The sequence below is a fragment of the Macaca thibetana genome, chromosome 15 (genome assembly GCF_024542745.1).
Source record: "Macaca thibetana thibetana isolate TM-01 chromosome 15, ASM2454274v1, whole genome shotgun sequence".
NCBI classification, from domain to species: Eukaryota; Metazoa; Chordata; class Mammalia; order Primates; family Cercopithecidae; genus Macaca; species Macaca thibetana.
The window spans coordinates 68,769,240-68,787,945 of record NC_065592.1 but is presented as its reverse complement, the minus strand read 5'-3'; positions in this window follow the sequence as shown (position 1 = coordinate 68,787,945).

The following is an 18,706-nucleotide window of genomic DNA, read 5'->3' as shown; positions in this document are numbered from 1 at the left end:
GATAGCTGCTATTTAAAAAATCCATAAAGTAACAATAGTTGGTGAGGAGGTGTAGAATTTGGACACACTATGCACTGCTGGTGTGAATTTAAAATGGTACAGTTGCTGCAGGAAACAGTATGGTAGTCCTTAAAATGTTAAAAATAGAATTATCATATTTTGCAGACAATTCCATTTCTGAGAATATACCGAAAAGAATTGAAAGCTGTGTCCAAGAGGTATTAGTACACTGATGTTCATAGCAGTATTATTCACAATAGCTAAAATGTGGAAGAAATTCGTGTCCATCAACAAATGTATAAGTAGGGAAAATGTGGTATGTATAATAGAATATTATCTGGCCTTAAAAAGGAAAAAAATCTGACATATGCTACAACATGGATCTAACTTGGGGATATTATGCTTAGTAAAATTAACCAGTCACACAAACACAAATACTGTATGATTCTACTTATGTGAGGTAGAGTAGTAAAAGTTACAGAAGAAGTAGAATAATGGTTACCAGGAGTTTGTGGGAGGTGAGATGGCAAATGTATAATGAGAACAGAGTTTAACAAGATGAAAAGAATTACGGAGACAGACGGTGGTGGTGGTGGCTGCACAACATTGCAGATGTTTAATACCACTAAACTGCACATTTAAAAATGATTAAGGAGGTAAATTTTATGTGTATTTCACTACAATGAAATTAAAAATTAAAAATAGCAATATTAATGAACTAATAATTAAATATAAAACATACTTAAAAGTAATGTGCGGCCCTTAGATCAGAGCTGAACAAACCAATTGTAAAAACAAAAGAAAAAGAAAAAGTTTAAGACAATCAGAAATATGTGCACAATAATTGGACATTTGATATAATAAATAATTTTTGCTAATAGTTTGGAAAGTAGTGATATTAAAGTTTTGTTAAGTGTTAAAAACACAAATACTTACATTGAACTGATATGCTTTAAAAAATGTGGGAGGAGCAGGTAGATAAATGTATAAATGAAACATGACTGGCTATATGTTGATAACCATTGGAGCTGGGTGATGGGTATGTGTGGGTTTATTATATCACTCTTTTGACTTATATACATGCTCAAATTTTTACATTAAAAAGCTGTTTTACTGGAAAAAAAATAGATATCAGTGGTTGCGAGTTTGAGAGGATGGAGAAATGAATAGGCATAGTGTACAGAATTTTTAGGACACTGAAAGTATTTTATTCGATACCATAGTGGCAGCTACATGTCATTATACATCTGTTGAGGCCCACAGAAAGTACAACATTAAGAGTAAGCCTAATGTAAACTATTAACCTTGACTAATAATGTTGTAGCAATGTAGTTTTATGGATTGTAATAAATGTACCAACTTGGTGTGGGATGTTGATATTGAGGGAGGCTGTGCATGTATGAGAGCATGAGGTGTATGGAAAAATCTGTACTTTTCACGTAATTTTGCTCTGAACCTAAAACTACTCTAACTTATAAAGTCTATTTTTTAAAATGTAGTTACCAGCCAAAAGATGAGGATAGAGCAAGAGCGCTCAAAGAAATTCCTCCACTTCTCTACAGGTTTTTAATGCATACCTTGTAGCAACCCTCCAAGAAAGAGTACATGACAAGAAAGTTCAGTATTAATGGTGAACGTTGTGTCCTCCTCCTCTCCTATAATTCATACATTGAAGTCCTAACCACAGCACCTCTCAATGTACCCGTATTTAGAAATACAGTAATTGCAGATGTAATTAAGATGAGATTATACTAGAGTGAAGTGAGCCCCAATAAAATAAGACCAATATCTTTGTAAAAAGGGAATGGACACACATGCATACACATACACATACACATACACATACACAAACACATACACATACACATACACATACACACACACACACACATACACATACACATACATACACAAAGTATGTGAATGTGAAGGCAGAGATTGGGTTGATATGTCTACAACCCAAGGAGTGTCAAAGATTGTCAGAAATCTATCAGATCTTGGGTCTACAACCCAAGGAATGTCAAAGATTGTCAGAAATCTATCAGATCTAGGAAAGTGGCATGGAACACCTTCTTCTTCACAGCCCTCAAGACGAACCACCCCTGCTGACATGTTGATCTTGGACTTCTAGTCTCCAGAGCTGTGAGACAATAAATTTCTGTTGTTTAAGTAACCCCTGCCAACACATTGATCTTAGACTCCTAGCCTCCAGAACCATGAGACAATGAATTTCTGTTGTTTTAGCCATCCAGTACACTGTTGTATGACTTTGTTATAGTAGCCCTAGCAAATGAATACACTGAGATATATACTATTGAGGGACATTGGTTTTCAGTCATTGTATTGCAGCTGTCAGTCAAAGTAGAAGATACATTTCCCAAAGTGCAAAAAGCCAGGGGAAAAAAGTAAAACCTCAACAGCGCAAAATTTGGACGGTTAGAATATAAGAGAGAAAGAAGAAAAGAGAGAGCTTCCATTGTTCAGAAAGCTGGTGGCTGGACTATAAAGCAAAAAGACAGGTCTGGCATCTTGCTCTTTCCAGATAACAAGATACTTTGGAGGCATACCTTCTGTTCTGTTTCCCTGAATATTTGAAGTTGTTGGTGAGCTAAATATTATGCAGTTGAAACTAAGTACAACTTCCTCAATTACAGATTATTAACTCAAATTCCCAAATAGATAGCTGGAAAGAATAAGGAGAATAATAATTTCTTGGCACAGTTATGTTTAAATTTAGATTCTACTGTTACTTTTAATACATTTTCTAATGTATAATTCTAAAAATACATAAGACCATTGCAGATGGGTGATTTGTATGACCAATAGTCAGAAAAGAAAATATTGAATGGAAGGAAACCCAAAAACCTAGTATCAGAATTACTCAAAAGAACCTTTAAAATAACTATCAAAACAGACTGGGTGTGGTGGCTCACTCTTGTAATCCCAGCACTTTGGGAAGCCAAGGCGGGCGGATCGCTTGAAGTCAGGAGTTCAAGACCAGCCTGACCAACATGTTGAAATTCCATTTCTACTAAAAATACAAAAATTAGCTGGGCATGGTGGTGCATGCCTTTAATCCCAGCCCGGGAGGCTGAGGCAGTAGGATCACGTGAACCCAGGAGGCGGAGGTTGCAGTGAGCCGAGATCACACCATTGCACTCCAGTCTGGGCGACAAAAGCCAAGCTCCATCTAAAAAACAAACAAATAAACAAAAACAAAATAAAAAACAGTTTACTGAAATATCCACTAGGAAAGCTGTACAGCATACATAAAGAGATGCTGTCTCTCAGCAGAGAGATTAAAATGATTACAAATCAAATAAAAATGTTATGAATTTAAAAATCACTTGAAAGATCTTTAGATGGTTTGGGAAGGAAATTAGCAAGCTAATTCCACAATTTTTATGTGAACCTGCAGAATCTAAAATAGATACAAACAACCTTGAAAAATAATAAAAAAGTATAAAACTGTATCATCAGTGATTTCAAGTTATAAATCCACAGTAATCAACACAGAGTGTTACTGGCATTAACACAGGCCAAGCTTGTCCAACCTTTGGCCCATGGGTCACATGCAGCCCAGGACAGCTTTGAATACGGCCCAACAAAAATTTGTAAACTTTCTTAAAACATTAAGACATATATTGTGATTTTTTTTTTAGCACGTCAGCTATCATTAGTGTTAGTGTATTTTATGTGTGACCCTAGACAATTCTTCTTCTTCCAAAGTGGCCCAGGGAAGCCAAAAGATTGGACACGTCTGGCATAGGCGATTAAATCAATGGAACAAATAGAGATTCCAGAACTAGACCAAAAATCTATTGAGACTTTAAAAAAAAAAAGCAGGTCAGTTTAACTGAGCAAGAAACAATTCTACAGTTTTTTAAAGTGGGGCTGAAAAACTGAACAACTTCATGAAAAATAAAACTCACTTTACATATGAAAATTAATTGGACATGAATTGTAAGCCTGATTATAACAGGTAGAATCCTAACAATTCTAGAAGTAAGGCTAGATTGCCTTCAGAATCTTGCAGTAGAAGACTGTTTATTCAGGATACAAAAATAATTAAACATAAATGAAATTACTAAATTGAACATAATGAAAACAGATGATGTTTTCTTATTGAAAATTCTATTAAGATCATGATGCAAAATTTTTTAAATTTTTATTTTTTATGGGTAGATAGTAGATGTAAATATGAGTTAGATGGGATATTTTGATATAGACATGCAATATGTAATAATTACATCAGGGTAAATATCGTATCCATTACCTCAAGCATTTATAGTTTGTGTTATAAACAATCCAGTTATATTATTTTAGTTATTTTAAATTGTACAGCTAAATTATATTGACTATAATCACTCTGTTGTGCTATCTAATACTAGAACTTATTCATTTTTTTCTAACTATTTTTTGTACCCATTAACCATCCTCACTTTATGCCCCTTCTGCTCAACTAAATTCCCAGCCTCTGGGAACTATCTTTCTACTCTCTATATCTCCATGAGTTCAATTGTTTTACTTTTTAGCTTCCACAAATAAATGAAAACATGCGAAGTTTATCTTCCTGTGCCTGGCTTGTTTCACTGAATGTAATGTCCCTCAGTTCCATCCATGTTGTTGCAAATGACAGTATCACATTCTTTTTAATGGCTGAATAGTACTCCATTGTGTATATGCACCACATTTTCCTTAGCAAGGAACAATGTGAAGCCGAAATGTAAGCAATACATATATGTTACTTAGAGAACATATTCAATATGTTGAATATATTAAATTTAATATATTAAAAATCCTATGAATCAATAGCAAAAAAATGAATGTATACAATAATAAAATAAATGTACAAAATAATTCTATGGTCTAAATGTATATGCCCGCCAAATTCACATGTTAAAATTTAGCCCCGGGGGGGGCGGAGCAAGATGGCCGAATAGGAACAGCTCCAGTCTCCAACTCCCAGCGCGAGCGACACAGAAGACCGGAGATTTCTGCATTTTCAACTGAGGTACTGGGTTCATCTCACTGGGGAGTGCCGGACGATCGGTGCTGGTCAGCTGCTGCAGGCCGACCAGCGAGAGCTGAAGCAGGGCGAGGCATTGCCTCACCTGGGAAGCGCAAGGGGGAAGGGAATCCCTTTTCCTAGCCAGGGGAACTGAGACACACAACACCTGGAAAATCGGGTAACTCCCACCCCAATACTGCGCTTTAAGGAAACAGGCACACCAGGAGATCATATCCCACACCTGGCCGGGAGGGTCCCACACCCACGGAGCCTCCCTCATTGCTAGCACAGCAGTCTGTGATCTACCGGCAAGGCGGCAGCAAGGCTGGGGGAGGGGCACCCGCCATTGCTGAGGCTTAAGTAGGTAAACAAAGCTGCTGGGAAGCTCGAACTGGGTGGAGCTCACAGCAGCTCAAGGAAACCTGCCTGTCTCTGTAGACTCCATCTCTGGGGACAGGGCAATAACAAACACAGCCGAAACCTCTGCAGACGCAAACGACTCTGTCTGACAGCTTTGAAGAGAGCAGTGGATCTCCCAACACGGAGGTTGAGATCTGAGAAGGGACAGACTCCCTGCTCAAGTGGGTCCCTGACCCCTGAGTAGCCTAACTGGGAGACATGCCCCACTAGGGGCAGTCTGACACCCCACACCTCACAGGGTGGAGTACACCCCTGAGAGGAAGCTTCCAAAGCAAGAATCAGACAGGTACACTCGCTGTTCAGAAATATTCTATCTTCTGCAGCCTCTGCTGCTGATACCCAGGCAAACAGGGTCTGGAGTGGACCTCAAGCAATCTCCAACAGACCTACAGCTGAGGGTCCTGACTGTTAGAAGGAAAACTATCAAACAGGAAGGACACCTACACCAAAACCCCATCAGTACATCACCATCATCAAAGACCAGAGGCAGATAAAACCACAAAGATGGGGAAAAAGCAGGGCAGAAAAGCTGGAAATTCAAAAAAAAAAGAGCGCATCTCCCCCGGCAAAGGAGCGCAGCTCATCGCCAGCAACGGATCAAAGCTGGACGGAGAATGACTTTGACGAGATGAGAGAAGAAGGCTTCAGTCCATCAAATTTCTCAGAGCTAAAGGAGGAATTATGTACCCAGCGCAAAGAAACTAAAAATCTTGAAAAAAAAGTGGAAGAATTGATGGCTAGAGTAATTAATGCAGAGAAGGTCCTAAACGAAATGAAAGAGATGAAAACCATGACACGAGAAATACGTGACAAATGCACAAGCTTCAGTAACCGACTCGATCAACTGGAAGAAAGAGTATCTGCGATTGAGGATCAAATGAATGAAATGAAGCGAGAAGAGAAACCAAAAGAAAAAAGAAGAAAAAGAAATGAACAAAGCCTGCAAGAAGTATGGGATTATGTAAAAAGACCAAATCTACGTCTGATTGGGGTGCCTGAAAGTGAGGGGGAAAATGGAACCAAGTTGGAAAACACTCTTCAGGATATCATCCAGGAGAACTTCCCCAACCTAGTAGGGCAAGCCAACATTCAAATCCAGGAAATACAGAGAACGCCACAAAGATACTCCTTGAGAAGAGCAACTCCAAGACACATAATTGCCAGATTCACCAAAGTTGAAATGAAGGAAAAAATCTTAAGGGCAGCCAGAGAGAAAGGTCGGGTTACCCACAAAGGGAAGCCCATCAGACTAACAGCAGATCTCTCGGCAGAAACTCTCCAAGCCAGAAGAGAGTGGGGACCAATATTCAACATTCTTAAAGAAAAGAATTTTAAACCCAGAATTTCATATCCAGCCAAACTAAGTTTCATAAGTGAAGGAGAAATAAAATCCTTTACAGATAAGCAAATGCTTAGAGATTTTGTCACCACCAGGCCTGCCTTACAAGAGACCCTGAAGGAAGCACTAAACATGGAAAGGAACAACCAGTACCAGCCATTGCAAAAACATGCCAAAATGTAAAGACCATCGAGGCTAGGAAGAAACTGCATCAACTAACGAGCAAAATAACCAGTTAATATCATAATGGCAGGATCAAGTTCACACATAACAATCTTAACCTTAAATGTAAATGGACTAAATGCTCCAATGAAAAGACACAGACTGGCAAAGTGGATAAAGAGTCAAGACCCATCAGTCTGCTGTATTCAGGAGACCCATCTCACACGCAGAGACATACATAGGCTCAAAATAAAGGGATGGAGGAAGATTTACCAAGCAAATGGAGAACAAAAAAAAGTGGGGGTTGCAATACTAGTCTCTGATAAAACAGACTTTAAACCATCAAAGATCAAAAGAGACAAAGAAGGCCATTACATAATGGTAAAGGGATCAATTCAACAGGAAGAGCTAACTATCCTAAATATATATGCACCCAATACAGGAGCACCCAGATTCATCAAGCAAGTCCTTAGAGACTTACAAAGAGACTTAGACTCCCATACAATAATAATGGGAGAATTCAACACCCCACTGTCAACATTAGACAGATCAACGAGACAGAAAGTTAACAAGGATATCCAGGAATTGAACTCATCTCTGCAGCAAGCAGACCTAATAGACATCTATAGAACTCTCCACCCCAAATCAACAGAATATACATTCTTCTCAGCACCACATCGTACTTACTCCAAAATCGACCACGTAATTGGAAGTAAAGCACTCCTCAGCAAATGTACAAGAACAGAAATTATAACAAACTGTCTCTCAGACCACAGTGCAATCAAACTAGAACTCAGGACTAAGAAACTCAATCAAAACCGCTCAACTACATGGAAACTGAACAACCTGCTTCTGAATGACTACTGGGTACATAACGAAATGAAGGCAGAAATAAAGATGTTCTTTGAAACCAATGAGAACAAAGATACAACATACCAGAATCTCTGGGACACATTTAAAGCAGTGTGTAGAGGGAAATGTATAGCACTAAATGCCCACAAGAGAAAGCAGGAAAGATCTAAAATTGACACTCTAACATCACAATTAAAAGAACTAGAGAAGCAAGAGCAAACACATTCGAAAGCTAGCAGAAGTCTAGAAATAACTAAGATCAGAGCAGAACTGAAGGAGATAGAGACACAAAAAACTCTCCAAAAAATCAATGAATCCAGGAGTTGGTTTTTTGAAAAGATCAACAAAATTGACAGACCACTAGCAAGACTAATAAAGAAGAAAAGAGAGAAGAATCAAATCGACGCAATTAAAAATGATAAAGGAGATATCACCACCGACCCCACAGAAATACAAACTACCATCAGAGAATACTATAAACACCTCTACGCAAACAAACTGGAAAATCTAGAAGAAATGGATAATTTCCTGGACACTTACACTCTTCCAAGACTAAACCAGGAAGAAGTTGAATCCCTGAATAGACCAATAGCAGGCTCTGAAATTGAGGCAATAATTAATAGCCTACCAACCAAAAAAAGTCCAGGACCAGATGGATTCACAGCTGAATTCTACCAGAGGTACAAGGAGGAGTTGGTACCATTCCTTCTGAAACTATTCCAATCAATAGAAAAAGAGGGAATCCTCCCTAACTCATTTTATGAGGCCAACATCATCCTGATACCAAAGCCTGGCAGAGACACAACAAAAAAAGAGAATTTTAGACCAATATTCCTGATGAACATCGATGCAAAAATCCTCAATAAAATACTGGCAAACTGGATTCAGCAACACATCAAAAAGCTTATCCACCATGATCAAGTGGGCTTCATCCCTGGGATGCAAGGCTGGTTCAACATTCGCAAATCAATAAACATAATCCAGCATATAAACAGAACCAAAGACAAGAACCACATGATTATCTCAATAGATGCAGAAAAGGCTTTTGACAAAATTGAACAGCCCTTCATGGTAAAAACGCTCAATAAATTCGCTATTGATGGAACGTACCTCAAAATAATAAGAGCTATTTATGACAAACCCACAGCCAATATCATACTGAATGGGCAAAAACTGGAAAAATTCCCTTTGAAAACTGGCACAAGACAGGGATGCCCTCTCTCACCACTCCTATTCAACATAGTGTTGGAAGTTCTGGCTAGGGCAATTAGGCAAGAGAAAGAAATCAAGGGTATTCAGTTAGGAAAAGAAGAAGTCAAACTGTCCCTGTTTGCAGATGACATGATTGTATATTTAGAAAACCTCATTGTCTCAGCCCAAAATCTCCTTAAGCTGATAAGCAACTTCAGCAAAGTCTCAGGATACAAAATTAATGTGCAAAAATCACAAGCATTCTTATACACCAGTAACAGACAAACAGAGAGCCAAATCAGGAATGAACTTCCATTCACAATTGCTTCAAAGAGAATAAAATACCTAGGAATCCAACTTACAAGGGATGTAAAGGACCACTTCAAGGAGAACTACAAACCACTGCTCAGTGAAATAAAAGAGGACACAAACAAATGGAAGAACATACCATGCTCATGGATAGGAAGAATCAATATCGTGAAAATGGCCATACTGCCCAAGGTAATTTATAGATTCAATGCCATCCCCATCAAGCTACCAATGAGTTTCTTCACAGAAATGGAAAAAAAACTGCTTTAAAGTTCATATGGAACCAAAAAAGAGCCCGCATCTCCACGACAATCCTAAGTCAAAAGAACAAAGCTGGAGGCATCACGCTACCTGACTTCAAACTATACTACAAGGCTACAGTAACCAAAACAGCATGGTACTGGTACCAAAACAGAGATATAGACCAATGGAACAGAACAGAGTCCTCAGAAATAATACCACACATCTACAGCCATCTGATCTTTGACAAACCTGAGAGAAACAAGAAATGGGGAAAGGATTCCCTATTTAATAAATGGTGCTGGGAAAATTGGCTAGCCATAAGTAGAAAGCTGAAACTGGATCCTTTCCTTACTCCTTATACAAAAATTACTTCAAGATGGATTAGAGACTTAAATGTTAGACCTAATACCATAAAAATCCTAGAGGAAACCTAGGTAGTACCATTCAGGACATAGGCATGGGCAAAGACTTCATGTCTAAAACACCAAAAGCAACGGCAGCAAAAGCCAAAATTGACAAATGGGATCTCATTAAACTAAAGAGCTTCTGCACAGCAAAAGAAACTACCATCAGAGTGAACAGGCAACCTACAGAATGGGAGAAAATTTTTGCAATCTACTCATCTGACAAAGGGCTAATATCCAGAACCTACAAAGAACTCAAACAAATTTACAAGAAAAAAACAAACAACCCCATCAAAAAGTGGGCAAAGGATATGAACAGACATTTCTCAAAAGAAGACATTCATACAGCCAACAGACACATGAAAAAATGCTCATCATCACTGGCCATCAGAGAAATGCAAATCAAAACCACAATGAGATAACATCTCACACCAGTTAGAATGGCGATCATTAAAAAGTCAGGAAACAACAGGTGCTGGAGAGGATGTGGAGAAATAGGAACACTTTTACACTGTTGGTGGGATTGTAAACTAGTTCAACCATTATGGAAAACAGTATGGCGATTCCTCAAGGATCTAGAACTAGATGTACCATATGACCCAGCCATCCCATTACTGGGTATATACCCAAAGGATTATAAATTATGCTGCTATAAAGACACATGCACACGTATGTTTATTGCAGCACTATTCACAATAGCAAAGACTTGGAATCAACCCAAATGTCCATCAGTGACAGACTGGATTAAGAAAATGTGGCACATATACACCATGGAATAGTATGCAGCCATCAAAAAGGATGAGTTTGCGTCCTTTGTAGGGACATGGATGCAGCTGGAAACCATCATTCTTAGCAAACTATCACAAGAACAGAAAACCAAACACCGCATGTTCTCACTCATAGGTGGGAACTGATCAATAAGATCACTTGGACTCAGGAAGGGGAACATCACACACAGGGGCCTATCATGGGGAGGGGGGAGGGGGGAGGGATTGCAATGGGAGTTATACCTGATGTAAATGATGAGTTGATGGGTGCAGCACAGCAACATGGCACAAGTATACATATGTAACAAACCTCCACGTTATGCACATGTACCCTACAACTTAAAGTATAATAATAATAAATAAATTAAAAAATAAAAAATAAAAAATAAAAATAAAAATTAAAAAAAAATAAAATTTAGCCCCCATTGTGATGATATTAAGTGGTAGTTTTTGGGATGTTATTATGTAATGAAGGCAGAGCCATAATTAATAGGATTAGCGTCCTTATAATAAAGGTCTGAGGGAGCATGTTAGCCTTCTTTGACTCTCTCTCCATGTGAGGACATAGAAGGCACCAGTTATGAGAAATGGGTCTTAGCCAGCACCAAATCTGCTAGAATCTTGATCTTAAATTTCCCAGTCTTCAGAAGTGTAAGCAATACATTTTTTTTAAATAAATTACCCAGGTCAAGTTATTTTATTGTAGCAGCAGGAATAGACTAAGATAGTACTTTATAAAATTAGATATAGATTGAGTAACATGCTCATGAAAACTGTTCAACAACATTAGTTATCCAGAATTGCAAATTAACATACCAAATAATTTTGAACAAACCAAATGGTCATTAATAGAACAATGGATAAAGACACTGTGGCACATTAATATAATGGAATACCTCTTGTAAAACAAAAAGAGGATTGAACTACATATGCATGCAGCAACATGGATTAATAAAAAATATTACGTGTTTTGAAACAAAACACACCAGATATAGAAGAACACAAAATACATGGTTTTATTTATAAAGTCAAAGAAGTTGAAAAGTCCTCTTTAGAGACAGAATTAACTTGCAGAAAACAACTGAAAAGAAACACAAGACGATTTCCTATGGTAATTATAGTAGTACTTAGAGTTTTTATATAGTGAACCAATAGCATACATTTGTCAAATGTCACAGAGATAAATATTTAAGAACAGTTCATTTTACTCTGTAGAAACTATATATAAAATACAGTTCAAAAAATACAGTATGCATATACCAACAAAAAACACAAAAATGTGAAAAAGGTACCCCTAAGTAGACCGTTGAAAAGATGCCTGCTATCCCAGCACCATTTATTGAACTGTGAGTCTTTTACTCATTGCTTCTGTCAGCTTTGTCAAAGTTCAGGTAATTGTAGATGTGCAGCCTTATTTCTGTGCTCTCCTTTCTGTTCCATTGGTCTATGTGTCTGTTTTTGTACCTGTACCATGCTGTTTTGGTTACTGTAGCCTTGTAGTATAGTAAGAAGTTGGGTGTTATGATGCCTTTAGCTTTGTTCTTTTTGCTAAGGATTACCTTGACTATCAGGGATCTTTTTTGGTTCCATATGAATTTTAAAATATTTTTTTCTGATTCTGTGAAGAATATTGTTAGTGGTGTGATAGGAATAGCATTGAATCTGTAAGTTGCTTTGGCCAACATAGCTGTTTAGTGATATTGATTCTTCCTGTCCGTGAGCATGGAAAGTTTTTCCATGTGTTTGTCTTCTCTGATTTCTTTGAGGAGTGTTTTATATTTCTCATTGAAAATATCTGTCCCCTCCTTGGTTAACCATATTCCTAGGTATTTTATTCTTTTTGTGGCAATTGCAAATGGGATTGCTTTTCTGAATTGGGTCTCAGTTTGGCTGTTGATGTATAGGAATGCTGGTGATTTTTTCTTTTTTTTTTTTTTTTTTTTTTTTTTTTTTTTTTTTTTTTTTGAGGTGGAGATGGAGTTTCGCTCTTGTTGCCCAGGCTGGAGTGCAATGGGGCGATCTCGGCTCACTGCAACCTCCGTCTCCCAAGTTCAAGCAATTCTCCTGCCTCAGCCTCTGGACTAGTTGGGATTACAGGCAGGCACCACCATGACTGGCAAATTTTGTATTTTTAGTAGAGACAGGGTTTCTCCATGTTGGTCAGGCTGGTCTCAAACGCCTCACCTCAGGTGATCCACCCACCTCTGCCTCCCAAAGTATTGGGATTACATGCGTGAGTCACCATGGCCAGCCTGCTGGTGATTTTTGTACATTGGTTGTATATACTACAACTTTGCTATAGTTGTTTATCAGCTGGAAGAGCTCTTGGGCTGAGACTATGGGGTTTTCTAGATATAAAATCATGTCATTTTCAAAAAGAGATCGTTTGATTTCCTCTCTTCCTATTCAGATACCTTTATTCTTTTCCTTGCCTGATTTCCTGGCTAGTCTTCTAATACTATGCTGAATATAAGTGGAGAGAGAGGGCATCTTTTTCTTCTGCTGGTTTTCAAGGGGAATGCTACCAGCTTTTGACCATTCAGTATAATGTTGGCTGTGGGTTTGCCATAGATGGCATTTATTATTTTGAGGTATGTTCCTTCAATAGCTAGTTTATTGAGAGTTTTTAACATGAAGGGGTACTGAATTTTATTGAAAGCCTTTTCTGTGTCTATTGAGATAATTGTGTGGCTAGCCATGTACAGAAGATTGAAGCTGTATCCCTTGCTTACACCATATACAAAAATCAGTTCAAGATGGATTAAAGACATAGATGTAAAACCCAAACCTATATAAACCCTGGAAGACAACCTAGGCAGTATCACCCTGGAGACAGGAATTGGCAGATTTCATGACAAAGACACCAAAAGCAACTGCAACAATAGTAAAAATTGACAAGTACAATCTAATTAATCTTAAAAGTTTCTATACAGCAAAAACAAACAAACAAACAAAAACCCAAACAAAACAAAACACAAAACAAAAACAAAAAAGAAAAGTAAAAAGAAAAAAACCTAAGAAAAAAAAAACCTATCTCTGGAGTAAAAAGATAACCTACAGAATGGGGGAAAATATTGGCAAACTATTCATTTGACAAAGATCTAATATCCAACACCTATAAGAAACTTAAAAAAATATACAAGAGGAAAACCAACCAACCCCATTATAAAGTGGGCAAAGTATATAAAGAGACATACATGCAGCCAACAAGCGTATGAAAAAAAAAGTTCCATTTCCGTCATCATTAGAGAAATGCAAATCAAAAGCACAGTGAGATAACATGTCACATCAGTCAGAATGGCTATTATTAAAATGTCAAAAAATAATTAAAACGATAAAAATTTCAAAAGAAAAAAGAAAAAATATAAAATAAAAATGCTGGTGAGGTTGCAGAGAAAAGGGAACATTATACACTGTTGGTGGGAGTGTAAATTATTTCAACCATTGTGAAAAGCAGTTTGACAATTCCTCAAAGAGCTAAAAGCAGAACTATCAATCAGTATTAGATATGTACCCAGGGCAATATAAATCATTCTACCATAAAGACCCATGCATGTGAATGTGCATTGCCAGCACTATTCACAATAGCAAAGACATGGAATCAACCTAAATGACCATAAATTACAGACTGGATAAAGAAAATGTGGTACATATATAGCATGCAATACTATGCAGCCATAAAAAAAGAAGACCATGTCTCTTGGATGGAGCTAGAGGCTATTATTCTTGGCAAACTAATGCAGGAATGGAAATTCAAATACTCCATGCCATCTCTTACAAGTGAGAGCTAAATGATAAGAACTTATGAACACAAAGAAGGAAACAACCGACAAGACAGTGGGGTCTACTTGAGCAGGGAGGGTGGGAGGAGGGAGAGGAGTAGAAAATATAACTATTGGCTACTGGGCTTCATATCTGGGCGATAAAACAATCTGTGCAACAAACCCCATGACATGTATTTACCTATGTAACAAAACTTCACATACACCCCCAAAGCTTCACTAAAAATTAGAAAAAAAAAAAAAAAAACTGAAGATCTTGTGTCTATTAGTAGTATATGGGACAGTAGGACCTAACTATGCTCTAAGTTACATAAATATTTTTGTGTTCTTTAACTGTGAAATGGGGGTTATATTACCCACTCTGATTCATTGACAATGTTTCTAAACTGATCAAATATGACAATAGATGTGAAAGCAGTTTATAAAATGTAAAGACACTCCTGCTTATTATATTAGTAGCATCATAAAGAAAGAATGGGATTTATCAAACAAATTGATCATTAGAAAGTATTTCTGGTGTTTCTGAATATAACAACATAAAAATATTGAAAGCATCCAATACCCCTGACCAGTAGGTTGTATCCATGTTTATTGAATTTAAGGAATAAACAATAATAACATCCAAAAAAAAAAAAAAAAAACAGGAAAGAAAGGCAAACAAGAAAAGGATGCCTGTTTAGAGTTTGAGCACTAAACAAGATGGCTTTTATTCAACCTTAGCTGGAACATGCATATTAGAGAACTCAAATTTTTGGCACTCTACATGCCCATGACGGATTTCAAAAGGGCCAATATTTATTTGAGGGTTACAAATAAATATTATTGATAGGTGAATTAGCACATTTGATATCCATGAATAATAAGAATTGACTGTGCATTTATACATACAAATGAAAGAAGTGACTACTGTATCTTTCCAACAGAATATAGGAGGATGCTCAGGAGATGGCTCAGTTTTGATTTCTTCTCTTGCTGAACATGCACATGACAGGAAATTGCTTATTTTGCTGACACTACCTAAAATATGGGTATTTGAGAGCAGAAACATAGTCCTCCATTAAGAGTCTATCCATAGAATTTGGAACAGAAACATTTTTATCATGGTTCTTTGGTGACTACTTTCCTCACCATGTCTTGCACATTCTACATCCCATTCTCATTAATAGTTTAAAATTCCTTATAAGTCATATGATTCTTTTATTATATACACACTATATATTGAGATTAAAGTATAAACCCAGGCTATTTAATGAGACCTGTTTTAAAATTAAACCAACAAGAGACCAGTATTGCAATATTTTCCTCCTTTTGATTAGATAATACAACAGTTTTTGATTTATTTGTTGTTTTTATTTTGTTTTGAGAACTTGATTTTCCTGATCTTCTTCAAAATAAAATAGACCTGATTATATACCCTTCATCCAGAACAACCTGAGTTAATTCAATACATTTTGCCTTCCTAGATGATATTGTCCTTTATAATTGCAAAATGATCTTTTGAAGATAAATTGAATATTCAAAAAAAAGTTTGGAATTTCCTGTTTCCATTCCTATTCTAAGAGAAATTTCTCTCAATGATACTGGCACTTGTAATACAAGTATTTTACTTTCTAAACTTTTTAAAAAATTACATTTAATCTCTAATGTGATATTCTTTTTGTGTGGCACTTTATTACATTTATAAAACTATTCAACCTATGAAAAATAAACATTATTGTCGATCATTGCCATTATTTTAGAAGCTTCTCTCCATACATATATATATGTGTGTATATATACATATTAATATACACATGCACACATGCATGCACATGTGCAGGCATACACACACATACACACACACAGTTGACCTTAGAACAACATGAATTTGAACAACGTGGGTCCACTTATGCATAGGTTTTCTGCTTCTGCCACCTCTGAGGCCAACTCTCTCTTTTTCCAACATAAGCAACAATCCTTCTTAGCCCACTCAACATGAAAACAATGAGGATAAAGACCTTTGTGATAATCCACTACCACTTAATAACTAGTAAATATATTTTCTCTTTCTTATAATTTTCTTAATAACATTTTCTTTTCTCTTATGTTATTGTTAGACTACAGTATATGCTATTATAAATATAAAATGTGGGTGAATTGACTGTTACCTTATTGGTAAGGCTTCCAGTCAACAGTATGCTATTTATTAGTAGTTAAATGTAGGGGAAATCAAAAGTTATACATATTTAGTTATGTATGTATTGATTTATTTATTTTGTGGAACAGAGTCTTTCTCTGTCCTTCAGGCTGGAGCACAGTGGCGTGATCTTGGTTCACTGCAACCTCTGCCTCCTAGGCTCAAGCGGTTCTCCTACCTCAACCTCCCGAGTAGCTGAGATTACAGGCATAGGCCACCACGCTTGCTAATTTTTGTATTTTTAGTAGAGATGGGGTTTCTACATGTTGATCAGGCTGGTCTCAAACTCCTGACCTAAGGTGATCTGCCCGTCTCGGCCTCCCAAAGTGCTGGGATTACAGGTGTGAGCCACCATGCCTGGCCCAAAAGTTAAACATAAATTTTTGACTGTGTGATTGTGGTACTCCAACCCCTGCTTTGTTCAAGGGTCAGTTGTATATATATGATATAGCTATTTAACCCTTTCTCAAAACAATACATTAAGAATTGGGATAATAGGGATGTAGGAACTGAATTACATAATGAAATAAGGTTACTCTGGTTCAGGAAAGCATTTACTGCCTATATTCCTGCATTCATTTTCTTCTCTGCGTCAGGATTTCAATGAAATAGCAAAAATAATATACTAACCTGAAAAACTATACACATTTCTCCTAGTATAAAAATGAAATTGTCAGCCGGGTATGGTGGTTCACTCCTGTTCCCAGCACTTTGGGAGGCCGAGGTGGGCGGATCACGAGTTCAGGAGATCGAGACCATCCTGACTAATGTGGTGAAACCCTGTCTGTACTAAAAATACAGAAAATTAGCCGGGTGTGGTGTCGAGCACCTGTAGTCCCAGGTACTTGGGAGGCTGAGGCAGGAGAATGGCATGATCCTGGGAAGCAGAGCTTGCAGTGAGCTGACATCACGCCACTGCACTCCAGCCTGGGGGACAGAGCAAGACTCCATCTGGAAAAAAAAAAAGTCATACAGTAGTAATATAATATTTGTAATTATCATTTTTATCATTCCAGTATGAATCATATAAGCATAAATGCTGTGATTTTGGCTTCCTAAAATTTTAAAATAAAAAAAATTGAAACTACTTTTTACATCAGAAAGTAAAAGCATCTGAATTATTATTATTATTATTATTATTTATTTGCTTAGCTAAGCCCTAATGTTGGTTTTCTCACTGGCCAGTCACTGAAGTAGATTATAGTTTGGCAAGGTGCATTGAGGTCTGTGGGTGAAATTGATTAGGAAAAGAGTATTGCAAATTCCACAGTCTTTTAAGGAATTTTATGGTGATAAGTACTAAAGCTTAAGTACTTTCAGGCTTTTCCATGGAGTTCAATGACAGAACTCTGAGAACTGAGATGAATGAAGCAAATATTTTAAATTTGTGGCAAATGCTACATTATCTCAGAAATATTACCTGGTTAATGACCTCTTCTGCTCGTCAATAGGTATGTGCATTCTAGCTTTCCTTTAAAGTAAATGTAACCTTTTTATCAGTGATAACATATGTGCCATTTCTTCACAACTATCTCAATTTACTTCCATAAGGAGTTTCATACTAATAAATCTCTTGTATTTTTCACGTTAATTAAAAACAATAACAGCAGCAACAAAACAACATATAAAACAACACAAAGCAAAACAACATTCCCATGGTTCTTTCTGTTTATGGTATGTAGACAAAAAATATTTATTATCTGATTGATATTTTTATAAGGAATATTGTTATTATTAGCTTAAAATATACAATTTTATATAAAATGTTTTGGAAATCTTTATAAGCTGTACACCACAGGGACAACTACAATTTAAAAACAGTGTTCCAGAAAGTGGCTTTCTCAGAATAGCTTATGAAACAAGTAAGCAAGTGCTAAGAATTTGAAGATGAGTAAATTGCTAAATGCCTTACTTAAAATCAGTGCCTTTAAGAGTTATAGCTAAATATCAAAATCTATTGGCCTTAGAATGAGGTAGTATATGTATTCAACATCTTTTTGGATTAGATAGTTCTGACTAAACAGAAAATAGTGGAGTAGAAGCGGCAGCA